Genomic DNA, 17,161 nt, shown 5'->3' with positions numbered 1-17,161 from the left:
CCAAATACAGGTCCAGGAGTCTTTCTATTCTCTCCCAAGAATTATATTCTAGTCTATGAAACTAAAATAAGTACTATACATAGACATATGTGCATCTATATACATATTTATACATATGTGTGTGCATGCATAATCAAAATTACTAGGGCCAGGGAAGCCTAACTCTTGCCTTTGACAATTACTAATAGGAATGCTCTAAGAGATACCTTGTGGCTATTATATAAGAAATTGAGATCGCTGAAAAGAGATCATTTTTTGCATCTATGCCATATGTATGTGTGTATTTCAGATATTCATGTTGTTGCTTTGCATTTTTCATCAAATCTGACCTCTTAAATCTAATATTTAATGAGGAAGGCACTGTATTAGGTGCTAGAAATGGAAAGATCAAAACTTTTATCCTTGCTTGCAAGTATATTAAACCTACCAGAAATCATTAAGTGGTAATGGCAAGAAAAACTTCATTTGACTGGAGAAAAGAGCTCTGAGTTTTGAGGTCAATGAGGAAATGCAAATAGAAGGTGTGGTGATTAGGTTCAACTAGAAATGAGAACATATGAGTCACTTTAAGGAAAGCCAACAAACTATAATCTATATATTAGAGTAGTTATTTAGAGCAAAAGAATCTGCCACACAAAGAGATTCTTTACACAATTCTATTAGAGAGATCCCCTAAAGCATTTAAAATTTGAGGAACCAGATATTGGAGACCTGTTGGAAGAATGAAATTTCTTAGTTTTTATCTCCTCAAACCTTAAAGATCTGTGAGACTGTGATTGAAAGGGCTAGTCTCTCTCCCATGTTAGGGGGAAAAGGAAAGATCCTGAGACCAGAGAGAATGGATTTGGGGGAGGGGGGTCAAGTTCAGTAAGATCCCATGGAAAACCAGGGATCTATCACTTCTATGGGCAATACAAGCAGACGCAAAACTATTATCTTAGCACCTTCTCTGAGGAGTGGGCACATCTGAGGCTGAGAACGTCTACTATATTTTACTGTATTAAACATCTACAGTACTGTATTGTACTATTATACAGGAGAATATCTATTTTAAAAAGTATAAGGAGAGACTGCTAGAGGAAGACTTTGAAAAAGTAATGAGATATTACAATTATACAAATATAAAAATAAAAGTCTTTGATTGGAAAAGAGAAAAACTGGAAGAAAACAGTGAAAAGCAAACTGCAAAATATGACAAGAATGAGTAATTAAGGACCTAGAAGCAAAGAAAAACTGTCTTGAAGATATTGGAGAAGATGTTATTATCATGGGAGTGAATGGTAAGAGGCAGAGAGGTTAAACAGTAGAAACTTGAAGGAATGGAGTCCAGAGCTTCTGCTTTTGACTTTGATTTTATGCTTTGGGATGTTATGGTTCTGACCACTGTTTATTCAGTCCAGAGAGGAATTTCATTGGTGGAATGTTCTGTTAATCTCAAAGCTGGAGCAGTTAAACAAATACTAATAACTAGGCTTCAGTTCCATATTTGTTGTATTATTGGGGAAAAAAAGCTGTGTGTTCTCTGTTTCTAATTTGGAAAGTAAGAGAGATGAATGGTTTATATTTCTCTTGCTATGGAAAAATCCCAAAGTCACTTGCTTTTTGTATGTGGCCTTTGATTTATTTTTCTCCACAGTGGATAAGAATGAAATGGTTTCTGATTCCTATGATAGGGAATAAAAAAATGAATAACCGTGAAAAACACATGAAGATCATTGAAAAAAATTAAAAGATAACATGTCTTAAAATGAATAATGAAAATAAAAGTCTCATTGGAAATATCATTAACATCCTCATCACCAAAAGTTTTTATTACTTTATTTATTGTTATATTATTATCAAAATTATAATATAAATATAATATAAGAAAATAAATATAATATAAATTATATTAAAATATTTATTAAATACTTTATTTAAATACTTAAACAAAATACTTTGTTAAAAACATAAAATAGGTCCAATCCCAGGTTATACTTACAGGAACCAGAAGTAAGCTAGAATAAGTTTTCTGGAAGCAGAGCATGGGTCTTTTGTAGGATAATGGAAAGAGTACCTGGACTGTATTTGTAGTCAGAACAAGTGGGTTCATATAGATCTTGGCTCTGCCACTAAGTTTTTAGGAAGCATTTGACAAGTCACTTAAGATCTCTTGGTCTTATTTTCATCATATCTAACATGAGAATCATGTTAGCAATAACATCTGCCCTACAATGGTGTGATTAGTTGTTTTTTTTTCCCCAAAAGGTGATGAAGTCATCCTTGACTGAACCACCAGACTGGCCTTAGTCAGATCTGGCTAAGAACAAAGATCAGATCTTTCTCTGCTACCTACAAAAGTTTGAAGCTTCAGTGAAATACCATTTATATCACCTGGCATTATTCTTCATATCACCAGCTCTTGTATGTTCATCTATTGTCACACACGACCGAATAACTGAACAACAAAAATTGTTTGTTAGTTGAATTAATGACTGAAAAAATTTAATTAAACAATTTTATTTGTGTGCATGCTTCCCCAATTAGATTTTAAACTTACTTGACTTAGAAACTAAGTGATCCTCAGGGTATGGAGGTAGTGCAGTGAATAGAACACTAACCCTAGAGTCAGGAGGACCTGGGTTCAAATGTGACTCAGACACTTAATGATTATATAACTATGTGACCTTGGGCAAGCCACTTAAACTGATTGCCTTGCGAAAACAAAAACAAAACAAAACTGTGATCCTCGATCTTTGGATCTCCTGTGGTAAGCACAGTGCCTTGAAAATGTGAGGGGAGATAAGGGATAATTCAACTTCTATCTGCTTCAGATTATGAGAAAAAACAGTTGTTGAGCTAAATCTGCCTTGCCAGTTCACTGTTCTGGGGCACAAAAATCTGAATCTAGTTTCTAAAAGAGGAGATTATTGAAGTAACCCTGTCTTGGGATTCTATTTCAAAACAGCAGTTGTTCATTAGCATATGACAAGCTATAGAATTTTTGGAGCCAATGAAGAACAGTTTACTTCAGTGATTTGCACAATTTTTCTTTTTAGATCGTGTTTTATTTTTTCCAAATACATATAAAGACAATTTTTACATTTATTTTTAAATGTTTTTGAGCATTGGAGAATTTTTTAGGTTTATAACTGAGGAAATTCAAATATCAGAATTGTTTTAAGATTGTAAGCCAACTGAAATTTCCCTGATTATAGACAGAAAATGAAAATTATGTTTACTTATCGTAAGCTAAGGAGGGGTCATCCCTAGAGATAACTTAGATGAATCAAGAAAGGCTAATACATGAAGAAGCAAATAAAAGTAGCAATTTCAGAAAAGTACTAAAAAGAGACTTTAACTTTCTCTCAGCACCATCAGTTGCCAGATAGATTGGCTGACCAAGTGGGTGTGTCTAACCTGCAATCCAGGGACTATATGCAGCCCTCAAAGACCATTTATTCAGCATTTATTACATTTTATTATTATCATATTCATTAGTAACATGGGTTACATTGCAATCATAAATAAATATTAAATTCTATATGCAGTCTTTGACAAGTTTATGTTGGGCAATGTGACCCCAAAGAACTCAAAGGCTAGACACTCATGGATTACAGTGTAGAGTATACTTGATGGAGGAGGACAAAGAGCAAAAGAAGAGGCAGAGGAGAAGAAGGAAAGAAGTAAAAAGGGAAAGAAGAAAAGTCTATGAGTGAGGTGGGGGAAAAGTATATTTTACTCTTTTTTATGATTTGTTTCTGAAAAGAGAATAGCTAACAAAAACTTTTTCTCCACATTGCTACCCAAGCAAAGGAGAAGAAAACCTTTGCAAAGCACCATAATTGGAGAAAATTTTCCCAACTTTAGAAAATTCCTAAAGGCATTTATTAGCTAAGTTTGAAGCCAGAAGCACTAAAACTACAGCTACTTCTAAAGTTAAAGTTCCTTCTAAAGAGAAAGTCCAGTATCTTGAAAATAGATAATCAGACAACCCAACTGAATTGTTATGTTCATTGATGATCACCTCTGCACTGGCTACACTATCTTCTCCTCCCCATCCTGATTCCTTTGTAATTTAGTGTAAATCTATAGTACCCTCTATACTTGTGACTCTTTCCTCTTTAACCTCTTACTCAGATCATGTCCTGCCAAACCCCAATCCTGTATTACTCCCATCACTGATTATTTCAGTTGAGAACCTCACCTCATAGTTCACTGAAAAAAAAATTGAATCATTCATACAAAGCTTCTTTTCCCCTCCTCATCTCAAATCCCTCACTCAGAAATCTTCTCCACACTACTCCTTTACCCCTTTATTACATGAAATGCCCCTTCTCCTTGCTAAGGCAAATCTCTCAACATGCACAAGATGATTTCATTCCATTTCTCTCAATGGATTGCCTCCTCTGTATACTCACTCTCAGTAATCTTTAATCTCTATTTATCTATGTATTGCTTCCCTGCTGCCTGCAAACATGCTCACATCTCCCCCATTCAAAAATTATCACTTGAATCAACTATTCCCACTAGTAATCATCCTATATCTCTCCTTTTTGTAGCTAAATTTAAGAAGGTTATTTACAATCAGTGCCCTCCATTTCCTTTCCTCTTCTAAATTTCCTACCTCCTGGCTACCCCATCTCATCATTCAACTAAAATTGCTCTTCTCAAAGTAACTAATGATTTCTTAATTGTCAAGGCTAAAGACCTTTTCTCAATTCTTATCCTTCTTGATCTCTCTATAGTGTTTGGCACTGTCAGTCATTATTCTTTGATACTCTCTTCTTTCTAAATGCTCTCTCCTTTTATCCTCCTGCCTGTTTAAACACTTCTTTTCAGTTTCCTTTGCTGTGTCACCATCCAGATAACCCCTGCTGATCCTGAATATCCCCCAGCTCTCTTCATTTCTTTCTCTACTATATTTCACTTAGTGGTCTCATCAGTTATTGTCTCTGTGCAAATGTTTCTCATATCTAGCTTCTCTCCTGATCCAATCTCACATCTCCAATTGCCTATTGTCCATCTTGACTGAATGTCCCAAAGATACCTTAAACTGAACACAATCAAAGCTGAACTTCTTGTATTTCCCCCTAAATCTTTCCATCTTCCAAATGTCCCTATTACTGTCAAAGATCCTGCTATACTCCTATCTTTTATCACTTAGGTTCACAAGACAGATATCACCTTTGACTCTTTCTCCCCCTCATCATCAATGTAAAGCCAAGTTCTTTTCATCCTACCATTATAACATCTCTGATATATACACTCCTTCTTTTCTCTAATACTACTGCTGTCCTGGTGTAGTCAACTCACTCCTAGATCATTTCAATAGGTTTCTGGTTCTTCTCCCTTCCTGAATTCCTACTCCAATCCATCCTTAAGTGCCAAAGGACTCTTTCTAAAGTGCAGGTCTGGCCATATCACTCTCATGCTCAGTCAACAAGTGACTCCCTATTTCTGGGATCAGATATAAAGGCTTCCCTTTCACTTTTGAAGTCACTCTCAACTTGTCCACTTTCTACTTTACTACTACTATTCCCTTCACCTACAAGATAATTTCCCAAATCTGTGCATTTTGACTCTACCCCTGATTCCTAAAAATACTTTTCTGCCTTAACTGCCATCTAACTTCTCTAGCTTCCTTTAAGTTACAACTAAAATTGTACCTTCCACAGGTAACCTTTCCTGATACTCACTGATTCATTGGTAGTGCTTGCTCTCTGAGATTATATTCAATTTCCCAGAATATATCTTGTTGGTACATGGTTGTTTATATGCTGTCCCTCCCCCTCCCTATCCCCTCAGAATCTTAGAGCTCCTAGAGATGCAAGAGTCATTTTTGCTTTTCTTTTTTTTAGTGTACTTAGCACAGTGACTAGTACACAGTAAAGGCTTAGTAAGAATTTGTTCATTTGGTATATTCCTCAAGCATACCACAGATTAGCTCAGCATAAAAATTCAAATATCTGTCCAGATTCTCATCAGAAAATTTTTGATGGATAGTTCTGAGAAAGAATACATTGAATTCCAGAGTTCCAAAGTTGTGTTATACTGGCCATATGTTCCACATATACATGTGCTAAAATTTTAGGTGTGCCCCCTTCCATACAGCCATTATTTTCATTGGTCAGGTAGTATAATTGGGGTTTATGAAAATAAGGCTATGTAATTATGTGTCTAGTTTGCATTTTCTGTAACAGTTTTAGCTGTTAGTTATTAGTGGTTGATTTGTTAATTAAGGGGAGGGCTCCCCAGTGGGGGCTCATGAGCAAGTCACTCTCTGGGTCACTTTCTACAAGTCTTTCCTTCTTCCCATGTTCCCAGAGCTCTCTAACTTTTGGAATTACTTTGGGTTTACTTAATTGCATAACTGATAATGATCACACAGCTGCTAAATTGGAAAATTAAGATTCAAACCTAGGAATTATATTTGTATGCATTCTACTCTGCCTAACTCAAACCAGTTAACTTTTAAATTCATTCATAATCCTGGTAAAAGGTTTGTTGAAGGCAGAGATGAAAACAATTAGATAAATTAAGATCCTTAGATTAGCTTTATTTCATCTATCTCTTCTATTTCTCCCTGTGCAACACCATCAAGGATTGGCTTTGTTTGCATAATCTTCAATACTGAATTACCAGGGACAATTTTAAAGTTTATGGATACCAACAATGATGGAAAATAGGCCAGACATTATGCATCTCTTTTTTGTTATCCACTTTCTCCTCTGAAGTCAGTGTTCCTCATAAAACAAAATGAAACCTCATAAAAATAATTCCCTACACTAACTCAAAAGCAACATCACTTTAACACCAAAAAACAAAATATGCTTAGAACTTTGTTCAAAAATTCACGGAAAATCTTATGTATTTATAATGAGTCATTTCATTCAACTACATATGCATTATTAAGAGGGACCTTTAATGAAAAACAGATTGTACTTATTTAGATGGTCACATTATGTTTGTTTATTTTCAGTCTCTTTTGTTTTCTGGTTTCTTCTTGAAAAAAATTTTCATCCACTTGTAGAATGAATACAAGTCTACCAACCTTTCTCCCACTGACAAGCATCCGAATGGAATGGTTGAATAAGCTAGATTTTCAAGTCAGCTAAAAGTTTGCTATTTATTTCTGAAATGATTTTGTATTTGTTTCTTTCCCAACCCCGTTCCTTGTTCTTCCTTTTCTTCTAATTGGCACAGTCTGAATATATTAGGGGAAGACTTAAATATCTCCCAGAATTCTCTCTGGTTTTTTCCAGACTATAAAACAAAGGAGTTCGGTTTTTTTTTTTAAAAAAAGCAACTTATTCTCACCCTTCCAAAGTTCTTTTTTTTTCTTTTCTTTACAGATTTTCTTCCCCTTGTAACAGTTTATTCCTCCTAGGCATGAAATATTAGTGGACTCATAATTGCATTTGTAAAATTCTTGTATATATTTCTGTCCAAAAGTAGAAAATTTTTCTATTTTTTTCAAGTTAAGATGGTTTTGTTTTTTTTTAAGGAGAGGAATTAATTAAAGGCAGAATGGTATAATAAAAAGAACACTGGTTTTGAACATGGAAGAGACCTTGGTTTAAAGGGAAGCAGGGCAGTTTGTCAAAAAGAGTGAAAGATTTAGTATAAAATGGAGCTGGATTCAAATTCTACCTCTCCATTACGTATGTAACTTTGGGCAAGTCATTCAACCTCTGTAGGCTTCGATTCTAGTTATTACTCTTTGATTCTAAAAAACTCATTCTCGAGCACTTACTCTTTAACCACAGGCAAGTCACTTAATCTCTCTTCACCTATAAAATGGGGATAATGCCTGAAGTGCTTATTTCATAGGGTTGGGAGAATCAAATAAGATAATGCAAGTATATTGTAATATAGAATTATCAATTACTGTAGAATTTTGGGATTGGGATTCACTTGGGAAGAAATTGATGAATTCTCCTCAAAGCCTCTTATTTCTCTTTAATGAGTTAAATTCCCTTTAGTTATTTGACTCACTAGTCCTAGGGTACCCCCTGTTTCCTCATTACACTACATTAAAGTTGATTAATTTATGATAAGTTCTTTTTTTGGGTTATTTTTGTTTGTTTTTTTGCAAGGCAAAGGGGTTCAGTGACTTGCCTAAGGTCACACAGCTAGATAATTATTAAGTGCCTGAGGCTGAATTTGAACTTGGGTCCTCCTGACTTCAGGGCCAGTGTTCTAACCATTGTACCACCTACCTGCCCCTTATGACCAGTTCTTACACCTGGGTTCCATTCTTGACCTTTAAATAGGAGGACTAGAAAGAGAATGGGAGCTATAGCTTGCACAGAAGAGAGGAGTTAGCTAATCAGACACTGTGAATAACTGGTACATTTGAGAGGTCACTCCAGGGAACCTCAAAAAAGGCAGTGGAGGAACAAACAAGATTCAAGTGGTAGGAATGAATATTGCTAACTGTGGAATAGAAGTGGCAGAACATTATGGACACTGTGAGTTCTGTGGACTATGAAAATTTGAGGAAGGAGGGGGTTAACTCTCTATGGAATTATGCTTTCTCTTAGATATTAAAAGATAGGCTGCTAGGTGGCACAGTGGATAGAGTACTGAGCCTGGAGTCTGGTTTGCCTCAGTTTTCTCATCTATACAATGAGCTGGAGAGGCAAGCCACTCCAGTATCTTTGCCAAGAAAACCCAAAATGAGGTCACAAAATATCTGACATTACTAAAAGATAAAAAAATAAAAAAGAACTAAATTCCAGGTAGTGATCTAAATCCACCAGAAGTGGTTAAGTCTCAGAATAAAGGAGGATGGGGAGAAGAGAGAATAATTCTCCAACAACTTCAAATTCCTTCTGTTTGCAGGGTAATATTGTAAGTCTGGATTACTCCTAAGTCTCCTAGAGAGATAGGGTTTACCAGAAATTAATTTTTGGAATTAAGTATATATTTTTTTTGAGAGGTAATGTGCTATAAAGGATACAAGATTGGATTGAGTTCAAATCCTAATTTTAGACACCTACTAACTGTGTGACCATGGACAAGTCACCTAAAATCTAAGAGTCTTGGTTTCCCCCCATTTTTTAAATGGGAAAAATTTGAAAAATAGTATTTAAAATATAAAATATATTTAAAATAGAAATTTCAAAATGTAAATAAAATTAAAATATAAAATAATTTAAAAACTATTTTTGAAAAAATAAATATTCACTTTACAAGGCTTCTGTGATGGTTCTTTGAAAAACCTGAAAGTACTCTCTAAGTTTGCAATAATAATTATTTTGTCAGGTTAAATAAATCTGTCCTACATTCAGTGATTAATGTCACCCTGAGTGCTTACATGGAGTTCATGGAACTTTGCTAAAGATATAAATCAAATTCTGCTGTTCCTATGGGAAACCCTGATTAGCAGCATGAATCAAAAAAGAGAAATTTGCTAGAAGTATCATCCAGCCTACCCTCTATGTCAGTGTCATTTTTGCATTATGTGATAAGCTCCAAGCATGACAAAGTATGTCATAAGGGTATCAGTGCTCCTGACCTCTGCCTTTGTCACACCAAAGATAGGGCTGCTTATTCTTCCTCTTAATCTGAACACTCACTGGTCCTGTCTCTAGCCCTGCCCTGGTTCTTTGTAGTTCCAAAGGCCAAGGCTTGCTTAATCATGAAGAGGATGCCTTGGTATCACTTAGAAACTTTCGTTGTACCCGGGAAAATCTGATTACAAGAATTACATCCGCTTTCCTGCTTTACTTCAGAAACTCCTAGATTGTCAATTGAATAAATAGCTACTGAATTCTTAAACAGCTATTTTCTATTCACCTCTAGGGACTCTATTGATTTCCTCACTCATATTTTATATTTTAAGCTCTAGCTTCACCTCAAATCATCATTACTCCACCAGATGGTCTATGGATTTTTAATTAGGTGAGGAAGGAGGGAGGAAGAGGAAATCAAGGATAAAGGCCAAGTAATTCAAGAATACTTTATTTTCATTTTCCAAACTTTGAAATATGGTACAAAAGCATAGAAAAGATTTTAATGACTACCTGCCTTACAGGATAATTTTGAGGCTCATGCTTTGTAAATCTTAAAGCACTAAGTTGTTATAGATTTCCTGCCCAACTCTTTCATACTACAAATGAGAAAAAATAACTTCAGGAAACCTACCTACATAGTATAACCAGGGTCATATGTCTAATTGGTTATGGTCAGGAAGAGTCGGGCTCAAAATTCATGTTTCCTGACTCCAAATTCAATGTTCTTCCCAAATGTTGCATATATTTGGGAATTCTACCCATTCCAGGCTGCTCTCCTACCTATCCAGACTTTCTCTACATATATTTGCATACACCTGCCTTGTCAGCTTAGTTTAATGTTTTTCTCTATTATGTTTTCCTCTATTTGTAAGCTCCTTGTGGGGAGAGATTGCTCAAAAAAGAGCAGAAAAAACTGTTTGTATTTGTATTCCTAGGATATACATTGCCTGGCATATATTAAGAGCTTAATAAACCCTTATGTGCTTTCTTTCTTTCTTAGGTTTATAGTAACAAAGATGACTTTCCCATTGTTCGCTGCAATAGATTGCTAATTCCTTGAGGAAAAAAATATTAACTTTACATACTTAGTACATAGTTGGTGCTCAATAAATGTCTAGGTATATTGAATATTCATTCCCTGAATTTGATGTGAGCTCTTTCATACAATTTCTGATCCTGGATTTTTTTAAATTTATTGACCTGCTTATACTGATTCTATTATGTCTCTTCTCAGCATTTCCTTCCTAGAGACATAATAAGTAATAAAAGGGAAAGGAAACTGATTTTATTGAAATATTGATAGAAATTCCAAAACCTTTTTTGAGAGAATCTACCTAATCTACTTTCCCATCTTCATTGCAGAATCCAATCCCTTTATAGTAAATACCCACTCAAAATTTTTTTTAAAAGTTTACATTTTCCTGAAGACAATACACATTTTGAAAGCATAGACTCTACATAAACAAGATTTAAAGGTAAAGGGACGCCATTTTTCCAGACATCAATGAATCACAGAAGGGGAAGAAGCTAGGAAGGGTAAAGTCACCAGGTTCCTGTAAGGCAGCAAATTCTCTCCAGTTAAGTCACTCTTTATATAGATCAATAAACCAGATAAAGCTTCCAACTGACTGTAATTATATTTACTTTAGGGTGTCAGTGTCTTTATCTTTAAATCTGCTGATCACTGGTATTGACACATATTAGAATACCCCAGCTTCCTATCTGGGGCTCAAAAGTTTCCAGTATCATTCCTCTGGGTCCCAGTGTCTTCCCCCTTGCTCCTTCAACTGAGAAAAATTATACTTCTCATCAGATCCCTTGTCATTCTAACCTCTCTGATTTCAGTTTCCTCATCTGTTAAAGAGTTGAATTAGAAGGCATATCATTTCCAGTTCTAGAAATATATGGTTCCACGACACGGAGATACTAGTTTAGTTACCTAAAAATATATAAAATTTAGTTTGCTCATAAAATGGCTGATATCCAGATGGTTCAGTGGATAGAATTTTTAGCTTAGAATCAGAAAGATCTGAATTTGAATCTGACCTCAGAAACTCAGTGGATGTGTGACCCAAGTACTAACCTCTGTTTTCCTTAATCCATTGAAAAGGGAAATGGCAAACCCCTCCAGTATTTTTGCCAACAAAATTCCATATGGGATCATGAAGAGGCAGATACAACCAGAGTGAAGCTAATGCCTTTGCCTCTCTTAAATTCAGTTCATCCTCAAGTCAAGATATCATCCTTGATGTCGTTGGTTCTCTTTGAGAATAAAGGACAAACAATTGAATGTCTGCAGAAAAACATAAAATGTCTATGTTAGCCGTATTGGATGAATGAATGAGAAAAGCAATTATTAGCACTTAGTATGTGCAAAGTACTGTAGATATTAATAGAAAAATTAGAAATAGAAATAGAAAAATAAAATTTTCTAATGGGGAGATAACACATATGATAGGTTTTAGCTAAGAATAGGAAAAGTCTCAAAGTCCTGAAGAAGTAACAGTAAAGCCCAAGTTATGCCTCTTCCTTAATGTCATTTCCATGCCAGGAAAGCCAAAATAGGTAGGAGAAGAACTAGAAGAGTGATCTTCTGAAAACTGAGAAAGGAGAGGGTATCAAGGAGAAGTGAATAATCAATAGTGTCAAAGGCTGCAAAGAGATGGAGGAGAATGAGGATTGAGAAAAGACTATATTTTATATGAATCTTAAAAAGTACTTTAAGTTTGTAATAGTCTAGGTGTAAGTCTAACAGTGCCTTCTTGTCCCACATAAATCATGTCCATGTTCCCTTTAACATCCTAGACAAGGTCACCACTTAATATGCTAGGATCTCTTCGAATTTGATGGGAAGCCCATCAATTGGGGAATGGTTGAACAAGTTATATTTATGAATGTTATGGAATACTGATGTTTGTCCTTCATTCCTTTTTTTTTTATTTAGGTTTTTGCAAGGCAGATGGGGTTAAGTGGCTTGCCCAAGGCCACACAGCTAGGTAATTATTAAGTGTCTGGGGCCAAATTTGAACTCAGATACTCCTGACTCGAAGGCCAGTGCTCTATCTACTGCACCACCTAGCCGCTCTGTTTGTCCTTCATTCTTAAAAAAGACCACGACATAAGAGAGGTGATGCCAAGACAAGCTCATGAACTGAATCTGAGTGAGGGGTATTGTGCTAAGTCACCAGCCTTACTTTCTCCTCCAGAGTCATCTGAGTCCAGTGACCAGATATGAATCAGGATGGCTGGAGATGACCCTGAATTTGAGGCAATCAGGGTTAAGTGACTTGTCCAAGGTCACACAGTTAATAAGTGGCAAGTTTCTGAGGCTGGAATCAAACTCCCATCCTTCTGACTCCAAGGCCAGTGTTCTATCCACTTCACCACCTAGCTACCCTTATGTAGTACTATAGTCCTATAAGAAACCAGGAATGGACAGTCTCTAAGTATGGAAAGAATTAAATGGACTAATGCTGAGCTAAGGGAGCAGAACTAAGAAAACATTGTACATATTAACAACAATATTGTGAGCTGAGCAACTATGAAGGATGCAGCTCCTCTAAACAGTTCAGAGAGCTGGGACAACCCTGGGAGACCTATTATGGACAACACCATCCACATCCAGACAAACAAACAAAACACAGAAGCTGAATGAACACTATGTACACTTTTTTAAATTTTCTCATGTTTTTTTTTCATAGTCAATGATTTTATTTTCCCTTAGTCCTAATTCCTCACACAGAAAATGATTAATATATAAACATGTTGAACACAAATGTATATGAGACTGCCATTAAGAGGAGAGGGGAAGGGGGAAGAAAAGTGTGTAACTCATGAATAAGCAAGAGGGTGAATGTTGAAAAAATTTCCTATCATGTATTTGGAAAAATAAAATAAAATATCATACATGTTAGACCTTCCCCTAGATCTCCTGACACAGCTATACTTCTACCCACTACATGAGTGGACTGCCTCCTTTGAACATTTACTTCCTTGAGAAAGACAAGGGGGATTGGCCTTACTCCTACCATCATAGTTTTGGGTTTTCCACTTTCCTCTACAATGAAATAACAGCTTCAGCATTGTGACTGGATTATACTGGTTGTGTCCCATTTTTCATCTGTTGTGTCCTATACAAATTAATGCCACTCCCCTCCCTCTTCCTAGGAAGGGAGTGGCCTCTTCAATCAATAATTTCTTGATTCTAACCTCCAGGAACACTTATTTAATAATAATTAGCATTTACATAGCACTTTAAGGTTTGAAAGATGGTTTATAAATGCTATCTCATTTTATCTTTACAATAACCGTGGAAAGTTAGGCAGAATTATTCCAATTCCTCATGAACAAATACAGAAAAGCAAAAATTCTTTAAATATATCCTTTTTCTGACCACAATGTTTTAAAAAATCAAATTCTCTAAAAAGCACAGGAAGAAATGATTCAAATATAAATGGAGACTAAATTATTAATTGGTAGGTCAAAGATGGATAGAATAGTGGATAGAACCCTGGGCCTGGAGTCAGGAAGAGCCATCTTCCTGAATTCAAGTCTGGTCTCAGATACTTCATAGCTATATGATCCTGAACTAGTCACTTAATTCTGTTTGCCTTAGCTCCTCTGTAACATTTTACAGAGAAGCAAATGGCAAACCACTCCAGTATCCTTGACGAGAAAATTCCAAATGGGACCACATAGAGTTGGATACAACTGAACAACAAAAATAACAAGGGCAAAGAAAATATCAGAAATATAAGGAAATATTTCTTCAGAGCTAATGTGTAAAAGAGACAATAATCAAAATTCTGGTTATTTCTGGATATAGAAAAAAAGTAGCACTTAAAGGAAAATGTATATATATATATATACATATATATATATATGTATATATATATATATATACTTCTGAGCAAGACAGTTAACTAAAGAGATTAGTAACCCAACTCCTATACACCTACTCCACTGAAAAAAAAATTTAAAATACCACCAAGCCAAATAGTGATAAAGATATAGGGAGAAATTGGAATGATTTTTTTTTCATTCAAACACTATACAAAAATCATCCAGAAGTCCAGGTGCAGTAGGAACAAAGGATGCCAGGGGAAAAAAACAATCAATACAGGCCCTCAAAAAAATAAATAAATAAATAAAGTAAGAAGGCATCTTGTGTGACCAAAACCTGGCCAGAGACGTGTCTAGCTTGCAAAGCTTTGCTCCAGAGGCAGGGATGACAGAGAACTCTTCCAAGAGAGCTCTGGGATCTTTGGAAACTTACAGCATAGATGTTGGAAGCAATCATGCCAATTGGGGTGTGGCAGCACTCAGACCAGGCCACCCAAGTATAGGGACTTCAAGGTCCCACTACTCTTTCCTGATGTACTACAGAGGGCCTTTAGATGTAACATTTTGAACCTCAAAGATCCAGGATGGCTGAACATAAAGGTGGGGTTCAGTACAGGAACCCCATTTCAAAAATAGGGTAGCCACCCTCCCCAAAGGACAACAGTGAGAAGGAGCCTCATACTGGCACAGGATCACAATTTCACAAGTAAGTCTAAAGGAGTGAGTAAGCTGAAGAATACCATCTATTATAAAGAATTGTTGTAAGTACAGAGATCCAGAAATATCCATCCTAAAAGAAGAAAATAACTTTATAACAACTGTAAGCAGATACTCAAATTAAAAAATAGATTTCCCCCTACTTGAATACCTAGAAGAAATGAAGAAATTTTTTTTAAATTAGTAAAAGCTATGGGGGGGAAAGAATAGAAAGGAGAATAAATAGCTTAACAGAAAGCGGTAAATCTTAAAGTAATAGAAACTGAAAAAAAGAATAGATTAAGTAGAAATCAATGATTTCATGGGACAACAAAAAAATAATACTAGAAAAATCAGATTAAAGAAATTTTTAAAATTGTTAAGTATCTATCAAAACGAAAAGAGTATCAAAAACAATGATTTTTTTTAAAAGCTTGGATGTTATAATTTGAGAAATCATAGATTAAATCTGCCAAGCTCTATTAAAACCAGAGAGCAAAATGAAGGCAGAAAGAATCCATCAACTAGCTCTTTAAGGAATCCTGTAATGAAAAGTTCCAAGAATGATGTAGCTAAAATCCAGAGCTGTCATAATAAAGAAAAATATGACAAGAAGCCAAAACATAATACTAGTACTAGAACAAATAAAAAACTGGAGGAGAAAAAAAAAGAAATTTATATAACTTTGTGTGTATTTAAAAGGAATAGCAAGTTATATAAAATAAATTTTTGATTTCATGTGCAATCATCTTTTTATTGTATTAATGTATAGATATGATTGTTTTATTCCATAAATTAAATAATTAATAAAAATAATAATCATCTTTGTCCTTCATTCTCAAAGAAGACCACAACATCAGGGAGGCAATGCCATGAAAAGCATATGAATTGGATTTGAGTGACAGGGTGCTGTACCTGATCAGCCTCATTTTTTCCTCCAGAGCCATTTGGATGCAGGGCCAGCTATGAATCAAGACATCTGGAGATGGTACTGGATGCAAGGCAATCAGGGTTAAGTGACTTGCCCAAAGTCACACAAGGAAGAGTCAGTATCTAGAAAGAGTCAAGTGTCGAACTCCTGTCCTCCTGAATCCAAGGCCACCTATATTCCCCAAGAAACTTTGATTTACAAGGGTCAAGAGAAATCTAAAACAGGTATATTTATCTGAGAAAGTGGAAGGCACTGACTAGATGATGATGCAGAGATAATGTATTCTAATAGAGAAAGAAGAAACAAGTGTTCCTTTTAAAAGCCTAGTGTTTTTCCAAGGATATAGAGGAAATTAAATAAGAAAGAGCTGAGTTGAATTGGTTCTGTTCTGAAGGTTTAAAGAGGAAAAAGAGAAAAGAGGGCAAAAGGAATAAATTAGCATAGAAAAGAGGGGTAAAGAGGGTGGAACTTGCTATTTTTCATATCAGTGATATGTAAGAAAAGTTTGCAAACATGGAAAAAGGACTCGGGGAATGGGAAAAAAATTAACCTCTCTAAAATACACAAATAATTGTTGAACATACACATACACATAGAGAAACACTTAGAATAAAGTCATACTCAGCACAAAAATAGAGATTAAAAAAAGGGGGACGGTAATTACAAGGAAGGGTAATACCAGAAAGAGAACAGAGCAAGCAAAGAGAACAAGCAAAACAAACTCCCTAATCATGAAGGGAAATCAAGAGGGAGGAAAACATAAGAAAATAACAAGAATAAAAGGGGGTTGGTTGGGTAATGACTGAGCAAATTGTGACAAACAACATAATACAATATTATTGTGTCACAAGAATTAATCCTGGTAAGCATGAACCAATGGTAAGTGAAATGAGAACAAGCAGAACAAGTTATACAAGCACATCATAAATTTAAAAAAAAAAACTTTTTTAAGTCCTCTGATCCCCATAATGACCAAGATTAGACACTACATGTTGAAATATATTATCTCCTTCCTAATACAGGTAGTGGACCTAAGCTGAAAAAAAAAAAAAAAAAAAAAAAGACATCTTTTTGGACAAGGACATTATGTGGATTTGTTTTGCTTAACCGTGCTTACTTGTTACAAGTTTCTCCCTCCTTTTCCCCTTCTTCTCCCCTCTTCCCCTTATCCTAGGTGAGTATGATGTAATCA

Source organism: Macrotis lagotis, chromosome X, assembly GCF_037893015.1.
Source record: "Macrotis lagotis isolate mMagLag1 chromosome X, bilby.v1.9.chrom.fasta, whole genome shotgun sequence".
Classification (NCBI taxonomy): Eukaryota; Metazoa; Chordata; class Mammalia; order Peramelemorphia; family Peramelidae; genus Macrotis; species Macrotis lagotis.
Note: the sequence above shows the minus strand (reverse complement) of the source record.